The following is a 15,787-nucleotide window of genomic DNA, read 5'->3' on the forward strand; positions in this document are numbered from 1 at the left end:
CTAATTTTAAGATAATATTCCCCAGAATTTTGTTATAAAGATTTATTCCTTCTCAAAAATGGGTTCTACTATAGAACAGACTCAATCATCTTCAGGTTATTTACAGGTTACCAGATGTATTTATTAGGTAACTCATACTCACCAGACACACCTTTTGTCCTCATTTTATGTCCCTCAAACATCTAAATTTCTTTTCTTGCTAAAATTAATAATTTTAAAACAAAATTCAGTCTCATTTCTTTTTGAATTTACATAGCCTCTGCATATGGTTTATAGGAAAAGAAATTTAATTCCACCTAATTCAGTAGGTTCCCTCCATATACGCTTGATTATTGAATTCTTCTTCTTTTTTGGGGGTACCAGGGATTGAACTCTTGTCCTTGTGCTTGCGAGGCAGGTGGTGGAACCACTGTGCTAAATCCCCAGCCCTGAATTCCTGACATTAAAATAAATCTTACTCACATGGGATTTTCTCAAATATACATGAGAATGTACATTTGTAACTTTTTCTATATTTTGTAAAATCTACTTAGCATTTTAACAGACAAGTGGTTACCATTCAATCATCAAAGCAACATTGTAAGGTAGGTTTTATTTTCCTCATTTTTCAGGATCCTGATAATTCTATATAATTCTAGATAGAGACTCATCCGTAAAGAAATTGGAAAATATTGTGGCTATGGGTCAAACCCAGACCTAACTTCAAAATGCCTAATACTTCTGATTACAATCTTTATTTGTACATGAACTTTTGGGCAATGTTTATAAGACTATTGTGCCTAGACATCCATTTTCAATACTAATAAAGACCTCAATTAGAAAAAAAGAGTAATTAAATGTTTTGTACATAGTCTACTTTCTTTGTAAAACTTGTGTTTATCTTGTGCTAAAGACTGTGAAATGAATAAAAACACAAACACTTCTTATATAAAGTATGTCATGTATTTTTATAGTTCTTTATACAAGAGATCAAAATATTTAATAATAATAAAAATGGAGAAAGGACATTTAAATATATTTCCAGTGGTTCCATACAGGCATGGTTTTTGAGTATCTGTGAATTTAAAACTGTTTTTCTGTCTCATCATCAAAAACCATTCTCATTTTCATTCTACCTGTTTTTGGTGTCCAAGGTCTGAATTGTTGTTTTCAAAATGATCTAGGAAATCAGAAAAATAAAACATTTAGAATTCTTTTCAGAATAAGAATAATGAGATACAGAAAGCTTGAATTTTGTTTGCTATTTGGCAATTCATATTTGTGTGTGGGGGGGTGTATGTGTTCCAAATCGTAGCTATGACTTAAGGGTTCAGTATGCTGAATAAATGACACACAACTAATGGAATTACTCTCATACAGTGATTATTTTTGTTGATAATGATTTATTTGAATACAGCTATTATTATTTCTAGTCTCCTTTTGTATTACACATAGAGAGAAAATCATTTTCTTCCATTCCCTGCATTTATGTCTAAATCATTCATGATGAACATTTTCCTCTTTTGCTTTCTTACTTGTCTTCTCTCCTACAGCAGTCAAAGCATCTGGTGCCATGGGGTAGAAGTGGAACAAAACATTCACTTTCCTCCAATTTGATGTATGGTTTAAAGTCAATCAGTCTTGAGAAAGAAAGGGTTTCTACAGCCCTTCAATTCCTTCCTTCTATATTGAGATGAGATTTGGTGGATTAGTCAATTACTTAATGATTTGCCAAGATCCAGAGGCTTAGTAATTTAAAGACAAAACATTAAGATGATTCATTAACTGCTTTTACTTTTCATCTTGATGCTTGTCAGCAAACATAAATGACTGAGTTTGCATAGGATTTTGTAAAAAGGAATTGCACATCATCTAGAAAACCAACAAGAAAAAAACCTATTTCTTTGAGAGAGGTCAGAAGGGGTTGAGAGGTCACAGTAAAAGAAGAAAGTGGCTATCACAGCCTTGTTTTCTTTTCCCTGCTTCTTGAGGCCAAACCTCCAGGAGAAGTAGCTTTAGAGACCCCTTCTTAAGGATGCTCAGAATTTCTGCCCACAACTGGAAGAAGAACTTAGTGTTTTGAGAAATCCCATGCAATATGTGTGACTCAGTGTATTCAAAGAGCACTCTCTGGCTTGAGAGACTTAGTTGGCAATCATGGATGAGTTAAGGGGATAAAATAGACCTTATAAAAGTAAAATGGCTCAGTCACAGAGGTTTGTGAGGTTCTTGGCTTTAACCAGGTGACCAAAGGGGGAACAGCAGTGATTCTGAGGAGTTCAATCACCAAAATCCAAACCAGTATGAATTAGCAAAGTTATCAAGAAGAGACAGAGTGAGGAGGATCTGACTGAGAGAGATGTCAGCAGCCATGCAGCCCATAATGGACTGGGACTGGCTCACTGAGGTGAGGCAGTCAGGGAGGGCAGGCCTTAAGAAGGAGAATGTGTGTGAGCTAAAGACCTTACGTTCAATACCTAGCATTGCGTACAGAGTAGACACCATTGCAAAGGTCTGGTGCAGGAATAAATACTGCATGTTCCAGATGAAGAAAAAAATCCATTGTATCAGTAGTTATAGTGGCCCAGGGCACAGTGGCAAGAGAAGGGAAATAAATAGGTAGGCATCAGCAGGTCTTCCTGGGCCTCAAAGGCCATCCTAAAGAGATCAGACTTTATAATATCAAAAAGATGGGAGGGTTTGAACTGGGGGATTGACATGGTCTGATTAAAACTTTAAAAGATCACTTTTAATGTTGTGTGGTTAATGGAGAGGCAAGCTTGACAACAACTGCAAGTGTAAAGAATATTGCAGTAGTTGAGTTTAGAAACGTGTTTGTTATGTTTGGTGGCAGCAGTAATGGAGAGAAGTGTTTGAATTTGGGGTATATGTTTGAATTACGATTTATTAATTTTGCTGTTTTAAAAACACAAATGCATATTTGAGCCATCATTGAAATGTAGGTAATTATTTTTATTTGAATAATTATGGATTTATATAGGATCCTTCAATAGATATGGGTAAAATCTTCCAAAGGGGAAAAATAAGGAGACACGGTAGTTTTTCATTACTGCTTTCAATTACTATTGAACTAGCTGAAAAAAGATACTGCAGATAGTTAAGAGCAGCACTATCTGATGTATAGTTTAAAACAAAAATGAAATGACAAAATGGAAAAATTACTTATAAAAACACAAATTTTATAGGATATAGAATGATGTTGTTAAAAAACCTCAGGTATATTCAAACCTGAATTTCATTAATAAGAGTAAAATTCTTAATTCACTTAATTCACTTTTAGCCAGGTGTGGTTAAAAGACATATAATTTTGAAAAAAATGACAATTAGTTTATGCCTTTTATAGTAATGAATGAGATTTGCTGCCAGAAGGGAGCCAATTCCTTTGGCTGTACTTTATTTTTAATTTATTTGTTTTTTGTTAAATTCTTTTATTGGTACATTTTAGGTTTGCACCACAATTATATCTCTCATTGAGAACTGTACCTTTACATAATGCATCTTGATTCTTATTTTTTCCCCATTCCTAGGCCTCCCTTCACCCCCTCCACCCTTCCCTATTTACAAAGACTTTATTTCCATTTTTCACATTTCTCATCATTTTTCCTTTCCCTTCTTTCCTTTCCCCTGCCCCTCCCACTACCCCTAGCCCTTTGGACCTTTTCTTCCTATTTGGCATTATTGATTATTCATAATAATCATTGGTACATTTTAGGTATACAACATAATGACATTCATTGTTGGAAATTTGCACCTTTACATAATCTCTCTTGGTTCTTATTTTTCACCCTTGCCCAGCCCTCCCTTCAACCCCTCCATTCCTATTTATAAAGATTTTGTTCCTATTTTTCCATTTTCTCATATTAAACCCATTCCCTTCTATCCTTTCCCCTAGCCCTCCCACTTCCTTCCCCTTTACCCCTTTTCTTCCTTTTTCACATTACCTATTATACATTTTAGCCCTTATTTACACTTTCAGTTTCTCACACCAGAGAAACTATTCGGTATTTATGCATGTGTGTTCTATTTATTTCATTTAAGAGTATCACCTCAGTGTGCATCCATTTAGCTATACATGTCTCTAATTTCTCATTTTTTATGAATGAGAAGTACTCCATTTTATTAAAAAAACACATTTTCTTTATCTAGTCTCCAGTTGATGGGCATTTGGGCTGTTTCCAAGTTTTAGCTGTCACAAACTGTGCTGCTATGAACATGGGTGCACATATATCACTGTGGTATGATTCTTTTAAATCTTTGGGGTAACATCCCCAGCAGTGGAATAGCGGGGTCAAATGGGACTTCCAGCCCTAGTTCTTTGAGGTATCTCCATACTGATTTCCACAGTGGTTGCACCAGTCTACGCTCCCACCAGCAGTGCAGCAGGGTTCCTCTTTCCCCACAGCCCCACCAGCATTTGTTATTGGTTGATTTCATGATAGCAGCCATTCTTTCTGGAGTGAGGTGGAATCTCAGCATTGTTTTCATTTGCATCTCTCAAATGACCAGTGATGTTGAACATATTTTCATGTATTTATTTGCTATCTCTACTTCTCTGTCTGAGAAATGTCTGTTCATTTTAGATGCCCATTGTCAGATTGGGTCTTTAAATTTGAGAGGTCTGATCATTTTAAGTTCTTCATAGATTCGAGATAGTAGACCTTTGTCTGAGGAAGAGCAGGTGAAGCTTTTTTCCCACATTGTGGGTTGCCTCTTCACACTGCTGGTGGTTTCTCTTGCTGTGCAGAAGCTTTCTAAAAAGAAGAGATCCCACTTGTGGATGGTTTGTGCTAGTTCACAGGCAACTGAGGTTTTGTTCATAAAATCTTTTCCAACACCAATGTTTTCAAGAGTTCTACCTAACCTCTGTTCCAAATGGTTCAGAGTTCTCTTTTAATATTTAGTTCTTTAATCCATTTTGATTTTAGTTTAGTGCATGGCAAGAGATATAGGTCTAGTTTTAATCTTTGGAAAGTTGAAACCCAATTTTTCCAGCACCATTTATTAAAGAGGCTATCTTTTCTCCAGTGAGGGTGTTTGGCTCCTTTATTGAAGATAAGTTGGCTGAGTGTGTCTGGCATTGTTTCTGCATCTTCTAATCTGTTCCACTGGTCCTCCAGTCTGTTTCTTTGCCAGTACCTTGCTGTTTTTTTCACAGTAGCTTGGTAATATAGTTTCAAGTTGGAAATGTGATACCCCCTGCCATGTCTCTGTTACCTAGAATTGCTTTTGCTATTCTGGGTCTCTTCTTGTTCCAAATGAATTTTTGGATTGTTTTCTCAAGGTCCATGAAGTATGCTGCTGGGATCTCAATTGGAATTGCATTAAATCTATATAGCAGTTTTGGAAGTATGGGCATTTTCACTATATTAATCCTTCCTACCCAGGAGCAGGGGATGTCTGTCCATTTTCTGATATCATCTTCAATCTCTCTTTTCAGAGTGCCATAGTTTTCAGAGAAGAGATCTTTGATTTCTTTTGTTAGGTTGATTCCAAGGTATTTCAGTTTTTTGGATGCTATTGTGAAAGGAATTATTTGCCCTATTTCTCTCTCAGTGAGTCTGTCATTGTTGTAGAGGAAAGCTATTGATTTTTGTGTGTTGACCTTGTAACCAGCTACTTGACTGAATTTGGTTATTAAGTCCAGAAGATTTTTGGTGGAGTTCTTAGGATCTTCTATATAGAGTATCATGTCATCTGAAATAATGACAATTTGACATCTTAATTTCCTACCTTTATTCCTTTTATTTCTTTCTATAGTCTATTTGCCATGGCTAATGTTCCCAGAACTATATTGAACAGGAGTGGTGATAGTGGACATCCTTGTCTTCTTCCTGATTTTACTGTGAAGGATTTCAGTTTTTGACCATTTAGTATGATATTGGCTGTTGGTTTTTCATAGATGGCTTTTATCAGTTTGAGGTAGAGACCATCTATTCCAATATTTTGTAGGGTTTTTATCATAAATGCATGTTGGATTTTTTCAAATGCTTTTTCTGCATCTATGGAGATAATCATATGGTTTTTGCCCTTGGTTCTATTGATATAGTGTATTACATTGATTGATTTGCATATGTTGAACCATCCCTGCAACCCTCAGATGAATCCCACTTGATCAGGGTGTATGATCTTCTTGATGATCTTCTGCATTCTATTTGTCAGTATCTTATTAAGGATTTTTGCATCTATGTTCATTAGTGAGATTGGCCTATAGTTCTCCTTTTTGGTTGGGTCTTTCTCTGCTTTGGGGATCACGGTGATGCTTGCTTCCAGGAATGAATTTGGGAGTATTGCTTCCCTTTTAATTTCACTGAAGACTTTAAACAGTAGTGGCAGTAGTTCCTCTCTAAATATCTTGTAGAATTCAGCTGTGAAGCCATCAGGGCCTGAGCTTTTCTTAGTTGTTAAGTTTTTAATTATGTTTTCAATTTCATTGATTGATATTGGGTTGTTTAGAATTTTTAGGTCTTCTTTGTTCAATTTTGGTAATTCATATGTATCTAGGATTCTGTCCATTTCTTCTGTGTTTTCCATCTTATTGGCATATACGTTCTGGAAGTAGGTATTGATGATCCTCTGGATTTCTGCTGGGTCTATTGTAATTTCACCCTTTTCATTCCTAATTGCATGGATTTGGACCTTTTCTTTCCTTTTTCTGATAAGGTTGGCTAAGGGTTTGTCAATTTTGTCGATTATTTCAAAGAACCAACTCTTGGCTTGATTTTTTGTATCATTCTCTTAGTCTCCACTGCATTGTTTTCTCCTCTGATCTTTATAATTTCCTCCCTTGTATGAGCTTTGGGGTTGTCCTGCTCTTCTTTTCCTAGAAGCTTGAGGTGCAGCATCAGGTTGTTTAATTGGGCTCATTCTGTTTTCCTAATATATGCATTCACTGCTATGAATTTCCCTCATAAAACTGCTTTCATTGTGTCCCATAGATTCAGATATGTTATTTTGTCATTATCATTTAATGAAAGGAACTGTTTGATTTCTTCTTTAATTTCCCCTGTGACCCATTGGTTATTCAGAAGTGTGTTGTTCAATTTCCATGTGTTTATGAAATTTTTCCAGTTTCTTTTGCTATGGATCTCCAATTTCATTACACTATGGTCTGATGATATACAGGGGTTAACTTCAATTCCTTTGCAGTTGCTTAAACATGTTCTATGTGTGATTATGTGGTCTATTTTGGAGAATGACCAATGTGCAGCTGAGAAGAATGTCTATTCTGATTTTGTGGGCTGGAACATTGTAAACATCTGTTAAGTTCATTTGTTCAAGAGTTTCATTGCTTATTTTTTGTCTAGTTGATCTATCTATTTGTGACAGTGGGTTGTTGAGGTCCCCCACTACAATTGTATTAGTGCATATATGACTTTCCATGTCCATTAGTATTTGTTTTATATAGGTGGGCACACTAGTGTTTGGTGGATAGATATTTATGATGGTCATCTCTTCCTCTTGGATTGTTCCCTTTAGAAGGATGTAGTGTCTTTCTTCATCTCTCTTAATCAGTGTTGGTTTGAAATCTACTTGATCTGCCAAGAGGATATCTACTCCTGCTTTTTTTCAGGTTCCCGTCACATGGAGTATTGTTTTCCACTCTTTAACTTTCAGTCTGTGAGGTTCATTTTGAAATAAGTGTGTTTCTTGTCTGCAGCATATTGTTGAATTTTGCTTCTTGACCCATTCTGCCAGTTGGTGAATTGAGACCATTAACGTTGATGGTTATAACTGAAACATATTGACTTGTCATTCCCATGACTTTTTCTTTTTGTTGGGTTCTCCCCCTTTACATTTAATTTTTTGTCATGGCAGATGGGTTCATTTTGCTTTGCTTCCTGGGGTTGTGATCCTCAATATCTGTTCCTAGGATATTGTGTAAAATTCTTTGGAGTGCTGGTTTGGTATTCACGAAGTTCCTAAGGTGCTCTTTGTCATGAAAGTATCTTATTTCTCCATCCTTTTTGAAAGATAGTTTTGCAGGGTACATCAATCTGAGTTGGAGGCTGTTTTCTTTTAGGGCTTGGAATATGTCACTCCAAGCTCTTCTTGCCTTGATGGTTTGTGTTGAGAAGCCTGCTGTGATTCTGATGGGCTTTCCTTTGTATGTGATTTGTTTCTTTTCTCTAACTGCTTGTAGAACTTTGTTCTTCTGTTGAGTTTCTGGAATCTTAACAATTATATGCCTATGTGTAGATATTTTTTGATCAAGGCTATTTGGAGTCCTATATGCCTCACTTATCTGTATGTCAAGTTCTTCTCCCCTGCTTGGGAAGTTTTCTGCCATTATTTCTGTGAAGAGATATTTTTATGTCATCTGCACTCTCTCCTCTTTCTTCATTGACTCTAGTCTTATGTTATTCTTCTTTGCATCATCTAGCAGCTGCTGGATTGATTTCTCATGTTCCCTTATATTTTGAAGCAATTTTTCTTTTCCTGGTCATTAATTGCAATCTTATCTTCTATATCTGAAATTCTGTCCTCACATTGGCTCATTCTGCTGTGTAGACTTTCAGTGGAGTTTTTCATCTCCTGGAAATCTATTTGCCTCTGTTTTATGGATTCCATTTGTTTCCTATGTTGGGATTCCATCATGTTCCTGAGCTCCTCTCTAGATTTATTAATCATGTCTTGCACTAGGAGCACGATTTCTCCTGTTATCTGAGAAATTAGTTCTGATTTCATTTTTTCCAGATCTCCTTTTGTTGCCAGTTCAGTGGGTCCAGGTTGTTGAGCATCAGAGTGTTCCATCTCATTTCCCTTTGGGATTGCTGTAGGTGATCTGGAAGTCTGGTTTTGTGACTTATTTATGTGTTTTCTCATTTTGACTGGGGGGGTGGGGGATGCTGTTGGTGCCCTTGCGGCTCACCTCCTCTGAGCTGGGAGAGGTGGGACAGGGGCCAGGAGTGGTGGTAGGGATGGTGGCCCAGAAACCCCTTTCTCTGGGCCAGCAGTGGTGGGACAGAAGGTCTCCCAAAAGCCCCTTCTTCTGGGCTTGGAGCAGCAGGATGGATGGTGTCTGGGAAGCCCCTTCCTCTGGACCAGGAGGAGTGGGAAGGCAGCTCAGAAGCCCCTTCCTCTGCGCCGGGAGCAGCAGGATGGCCTTTGGGTGTACTTTAAATAGAATTTTATGGCTTCCAAATTACTAGAGTGTTTAAGTCCTCTTTGTTTCAACATATATTTTTTTTCTAATGTTCTCCATATAAGAGAGAGCTGCTAGGTGCAATGGCTATCAAAGTTTCTAATACTCCCCCTTCCCTTGAAAGGTTCACAGTCTAGGAGAGGAAGAAGAGAAAGAGAAATGAAGAACTTTGAACAAAATGTCTGTCTGGGGACACAAAGGTGTCAGCATTCCATTTTACTTGGGAGAAACTTAATAGAAAATAAGCTATGTAAGGCCAATGTGGAATGATGACTAGGCATTGCAGTGTGAACAAAGATAAGGTATGATATAGCTTGGGGCTGAAAGAGTAATCTGGCTTAATTAGAGCAGAGTGATAGGAAGTGTAATGGTGGACACGCGAAGGCAGAGCAGGTATGTAGGGCCCACCACTGGAGGCCCCTTTGGTCATGCCAAGTGCTTGAACCTAGTTAATACTAATAACATTTAGTAAGAAAAAAATGCTCACTATATACAAGCACAATATTAAGAGCTTTCTATATATCCAGTCTGATGAACAAGCCTATGAGGTAATGTTATTCCCATTTAGAGATGAGGAACATGAAGCACTTGGTTAAACAAGTTATCCAACTTCATGCAGTTGTAAGTGGTACAGCTGGACTGGAGCACAGGCAAATTCCTTCCAGAACCACACTCTTGGCCCCACAAATCTGCCTCAGGTGATCAACACGGGATGCCCTAAGGCTTTCATTTTGCATGAAGTAAAAGGAAAAGAAAAAAATTCCCTCACAGAACAAAAATGTTGATTTGCCCTTTATATTAAGTAGATATTTGAAGAAGAATCATGAATTAACAGCACAAATCCAGGTGAGGAGGAAATGGGAGAAGGGAGAAACATAATGAATGTTTCTTGAGCATTGTATTTTGGGAGAAATTTTGGCCTAGATGGTTAAAAGTTAACTCAGTTGGTTCATAAATCCTCAGCACCTGAAGAAAAAGAGTGGCTAAGGGAGAAATCTGCAATTATCCTCACTTTGACAGGTCCTCCTTGTTTTCATTATCTGGAATCCTTCACGGGTTGGCTTTTCCTTCTCCTTCCTCCCCTGTTACTTATCTGCCTTGAATGATGTGTCCTGATCATCACAGTTTTGAACAAACATGTTACAGATCCTGTGAACCAGAGAAAACAGGGTGGGGACTCCCAGAAGATGTAGATTCTTCTATTTGCTGGGTTGCTGTAGGAAATAGGGAATTAGTAGCACTCAGAACCATTGTCAAGCACCAAGGTCTTCAAGACTTCAAATATACTTAGATTTGGAGTACAGGTTACTGTTAAAATACATATTTGAAATTGATTTATCTAGTTTTATACACATATTTTATCAATCAAAATATGTAGACACATACTATTTAGGGCAGAGAGTGTTACTTTGTTCTCTTAAGTATACAGAGCCCTCCAGGGCAAACTCTTGGGGTTCTCCCTATGGGACTTGAGGTCTTACTGGAAACCTCAATGTATGTCCTCCCTGGAGTATTCATTTTACTCTAAGATGAGGAAATGAAATGAAATTCTAAGATATTCTAAGATATAAATTATGGCGATAATCATAAATAAAATGTGGAATGTATATACACTTTAAAACTTACTCATTTATTAAATTCTTATTGTGACAGGCAGAACTCTGGTTACTGAGGTTAAGACAGTAATTGTTTCCACACATTTATGATTGTCTTATTCTGGTTGGTGAAAAATGAAAATACGTATGTTTTCACATGAATATGGAGAATTTCCAAGGAATATTGTTGGAGAGTATTTGCTGAGAATAAATGGTGAGAAGATAAGTAATAAATATTTTGACTTAGGCCAGAGTTTAGCAAACTTGTGCACTAAAGAGCTGAATGGTAAACATTGTAGGCACTGCAAGACAAGGAGCAGTCAAGGTTGTTCTATAGAGCCCCATGAGCAGTTGCTGCTGTACATACTCCACTCTTTCTTGTAGAGTGAATATGGGCATCAGTAATGGGTTATAGTTAATGAAATTCTAGATGAACCTATAATAAATATTTTCATTTTAAATTTTTACTGATATCAGTGTAGAGGTGCTTTTATTATATGTATGTGTCCTTCAGTTGAATCAAAAAAGTTTAAACACTCCAAGCATCATTTCTCTAGCTCTGAGGGATCTTAGGATAACTAATCTACTGAATGATAAGCCTGGCTGTCTGACATAACAGGCTTGGGAAAGATCCAATTGTCATTAGCTCAGGAGCTTGTAAATAACAGGATGAGAGTCAGGCTGATCCGTAGTAGCTTTTCTCAATGCCACTCATGCTATGGTTCTTTATTCAGATGGTACTTTGAGTCCCGATCTTAAACTTTAAGACTTTCCCTAGGAGAAGGATCTGAACAAAGGAGATCAGAAATACAGATTGTGTGATGCTTATATTCATCATCAGTCTGTTCCAGAGATTGATGACTACTGAGTGCAGGGGTCAGAAAACAGGCCAAGGACAGACAGTTGGTGACAGATTTTCTTTGTTTTTTATTTTCTATGGGAGTGAAATAGACATTTCCTCTTTTAAGCACCTACTTTAAAAACCTTCAATGAGATTGAGCCAGGTGTATAGGTAAAGGGGGGTGGTTAATAAGTGGACACTGTCCTCCAAATATTCCTCCCTCCCACCCATTTTTCTGGTAAAATTGGCAAAGAAGGGAGGGAGAAGTAAGAGTGCAAGGTAAAGGAAATGGCAAAGGAGGCAGGGACAGAAAAGAAATCTATGAAAATTTCTCTTGGGCTCACTGATAATAAAGAAAGTCAAGCATGCTGCCTGCTCTCCCTGCCGGGTGCTCAGAACTCTGTCAACAGTGGGAAGAGTTCTGGTCTGTCTCTTCCTCTGACCTTTGGACAACTTTCTCTAGAAGTTGAAAATGCAGAAGAGGTTCTTGCAATGTATAGCAGAGTCTACAGATCACAATGTAGAAAAAACTCAGATCTAATGTCTTTCGCCTTTAATATCTGTTTCTCAAGCTTTTAGCATAAGAATTATTTGAATGATTAATAATAAATGGCTTAATAAAATAGATTCATGGAGCAGCATATTCCTAGAGATGCTGATAAATACATGTGCATAGAATCTGAAATCTCCTTATCTAATAATTCATCTATCTCAAAGGGTAATTTTGTGCAGATTTTGGGGGATTGTGCTGTGTAAAATAGATCAGTTCCCAATGTATAAATAAAAAACAAAATGAAAAATAGATAATAGAAAGTAGGGAGATAGATATTCCTCAAAGGGGAAGTGGATCAAGATATTGGGAGGGGGAGAGTGAGGAGAGAAAATTAATGAAAAAAGGAATTAAGATGTATTATGTACATGTATCAGCGCCACATGAGGAATATGAACATTACGTACTGCAAACATGTACAAAAAAAAAAAAAAAAAAAACCAACCCAAACCAAAACAAAACAAACATGAAAGAGGATCAAGAGATGGAGGGAGATAGAGAGCATAGGAAGGAAAAGGGATGAGAAAAAGCAATAAAATGTATGGTGTTCACATACCAACTTTCCACAAGGAATGTAAACATAACATATTACAAACATGTACTAAACAGGCAAACAAAAAACGGAACTGGCACCAAACTGAGTATGGTGGTTCATACCAAGGAGGCTGAGGCAGGAAGACTGCAAGGTTTAGTCCAGTCTCAGTAATTAACAAGAACCTGCCTCTAAATAAAGAACAGTATGTCGCAAAGGGAAAAAAATAGATGAGTTCCAGAATGTTCAAAATAGTTGAAAAAATGGGTTATAGAAACTCAAATCATTATTTAAATAATATTTAATTTTGAGTATTAATTAATTTCATGATAAATAGATGTTTCAATGTAAATTTTAATTATAAAACTTAAGTTATACTTTTTTATTCAGACCAAATCTCTTAAGAAATAAATTCTAAAAAGCAATAAAATTTAGGGGCTGGGGAATACCTCAGTGTTAGAGTGCTCACTAGGTTCAAACCCTAGCACTAAATATAAATAAATAAATGAGAAATAATTAAATAAATAGAAAAAATTTTGCAGAGTAGTTTTGTAATTAGCAAAAAAGTAACACTAATATTAACAAAAATGCCAGTTGGGTATTTTATATCTCACCAATTTAGTTTAGAATGATGTAATTTTCTTTTTTCTAAAGTTATGTTTACCTTGATAAAAGCTTTTTAAGAATCAGAATTTCTTATTAAATTCTGCTTCTCAAATAATGAATAATCTGAGAAAGTTAGGAGTTCATCCCAATTTTATCTGTAATGCTCATGTTAAGATCAATGATTTCAGCTGTGTGGTGATAGTATGTGATTTACAAATAAATCAAGTTATTTAAAAAAATACATTACATTGTTCAGAATATCAGGTAATCTTACCACAAAGTTGTATTCTGACTCATTACAAAGAAGGAAAAGCAATTTGTTTTAAAACACACTTATCTCCTTTTGAATCACTTTAAACTTGAATTTCAGGATTTTAATAACCTAAATAAAGGTACCACATTTTTTTGGTCTTAGCCCTTCTAAGGGTGAGTGTTTCACAGTTGTGAATGGATACTGACTTTAAGAAGCAAGCACAGAAGAAAAGAAATTACGTCCTATAAACCCTGAAAAGATTCTTTTTTACTCTTATTTGTTCTGTTAGTTCAGACTTTAAAAGAAATTAAACTTATACCTAATAAAATCATTTACCTTTATGCCATTTTTTTGGCCAAACTTTTTGTATCAGTGCCCCTAATGTATGTTATATACATTCATTATACGAGGGCTGTATACAATATTCAGATTTAAATCCATGTCACCAGATGGAAAATAAAATTATTCACATAATTTGTACAAAGAAATTATTTTACTGTTATTATAAAAGTTTGTAAAATGGTAGTAAAGGAAAAGGAAATAAAAATATACAATCTAAATTTATTTGTATAAGATTCAGCATTCCTTTAATGGGTATGATTTAAAGGAATTGACATTGGTGTTGAAGAGACATCTGTATTTCCATGTTTATTCCAGCATTATACACAACAGCTAAGGGATGGAAACATATTAGGTGTCCATCAGTGGATGAATCTATTTAAAAAGATGGCCTATGTACACTACATGCCAGTTTTTAAAGCAAAAGAAATTATGTTATTCAACACAACATGGTTAAATCTAGTGGATATTGTGTTAAATGAAACAATCCAGTCATGGAAAGAAAAATACTGTATGATCCATATGCACATGGAATTTTTAAAGAGTCTCATAGAAATAGAGGCTAGAGAAAGTGATGGAGAAAAGAAACATGCTGATCAAAGAGTACAAAGTCTCAAATGATGTGGTATTTCAAAACTGATAAAAGAATAGCTTTTTAATATACTTACTGCAACAGAAGATGAGTTGGCAAGGTGATGGATATGTTAATTAGCTCACCTGAATCTCTCTATAGCTTATGTATAGATCAAACATCAATTTGTACTCACCAAACATACAGAATTAATATTTGTCAATTTTAAAAGTATTAGAATGAAAACAGCTAAAAATTAAAACAAATAAGTTTTCTTTATAAGTAGATTTTCTATTTTGTATCTGATCCTTTCTGGTGAGTGGGTAGTGAGGACAATGGGGAGTTAGAAGCTATGGACAGAAAGCAGGTATTAGGAATACTTTGATCTCTAACAGTGTATTAATTATTTGATGAAGTTACATTACAAAATCCTTTGTTAGAAATGTAAATGAACTCTAGAATTATTCTGACTTTGATGTAAATTGATTTCACAAGATCTGGTCATTCTTTTAAATATCTGGCTGAGATTAGCCCCCATTGTGAATTGAATAATGTTCCTCCCAAAAGATATGCTGAAATCTTAATCCCCAGTGCCCATGAACTTTGGAATTAGGGTCTTTGGAAATAAGTTTTGACAGATATGATTCAGTGAAGATGGGTATCTTAATTAGTTTGATTGTGATAATCATTTCACAAGGTATATGTCAAAACATCGTGATGTACAACTTAAATATATAAAATATTTATTCATCAAGAGTATCTCAATAAAGCTGAGGGAAATGAGGTTACTCTGGATTATGATGAGCCCTAAATTTATTGGCTGATTTTCTTCTGTAAACACATTTTGGAGACACAGAAATACACAGAAAGAAGGTTGTAACGATGGGAATGGAGTCTGGAGTAATTGAAAGATGCCAAATCAATTCTAAATACTGAAGGATGTCAAGGATTTCTGGCAATTCCCAGAAGTCAGAAGAGGCAAAGAAGTGGCAGTCTCACCCTACTGACACCTTCACTGTAGGCTTTGGGATTCGAGATTTGTGAGAGAATAAATTTCTTTGATTTTAACATGCACAATTTATAGTAACTAATTATGACAACCCTAAGAAATTAATGTGTCCCTATATATTTAATTTGTATTGGGGTAAGCAGGATGTTTATGGTAATAATGGAATGCTGGAATGTTGAGTTTTTGCATAATAAGAAGACAATCTGAAAATCCTGTTCACTTGGGAGGTGAAAACTGTCAAAAAGAAATGTAGATGTTATGCATTGAAAACATGTACAAAAAAAGAGGAAAAAAAAGAGAGAGGATCGAGAGGTAGAGGGAGGAGGGATGGAAGGAAAAGGGAATGAAA

At 35.8% G+C, this 15,787-nt stretch overlaps 1 protein-coding gene across 3 annotated transcripts in view; it reads right to left on the reverse strand.

Annotated features, from left to right (window-relative positions):
* Positions 1 to 15,787, reverse strand: part of Fut9 (fucosyltransferase 9) — a 233,911-nt gene that overhangs the window by 134,636 nt on the left and 83,488 nt on the right. The window contains exon 1 of one of the 3 annotated variants that reach the window (XM_087187967.1): positions 1,116 to 3,140. The exons of the other annotated variants lie outside the window; for them this stretch is intronic. The gene's annotated coding sequence lies outside the window, so the exon portion shown is untranslated. Of the gene's footprint in view, positions 1 to 1,115; positions 3,141 to 15,787 lie in introns of those variants that run through there. 3 annotated transcript variants of the gene reach the window in all.

Source organism: Heterocephalus glaber, unplaced genomic scaffold (genome assembly GCF_053883595.1).
Source record: "Heterocephalus glaber isolate CG9 unplaced genomic scaffold, H.glaber_assembly_v1.0 deba00001523, whole genome shotgun sequence".
NCBI lineage: Eukaryota > Metazoa > Chordata > Mammalia > Rodentia > Bathyergidae > Heterocephalus > Heterocephalus glaber.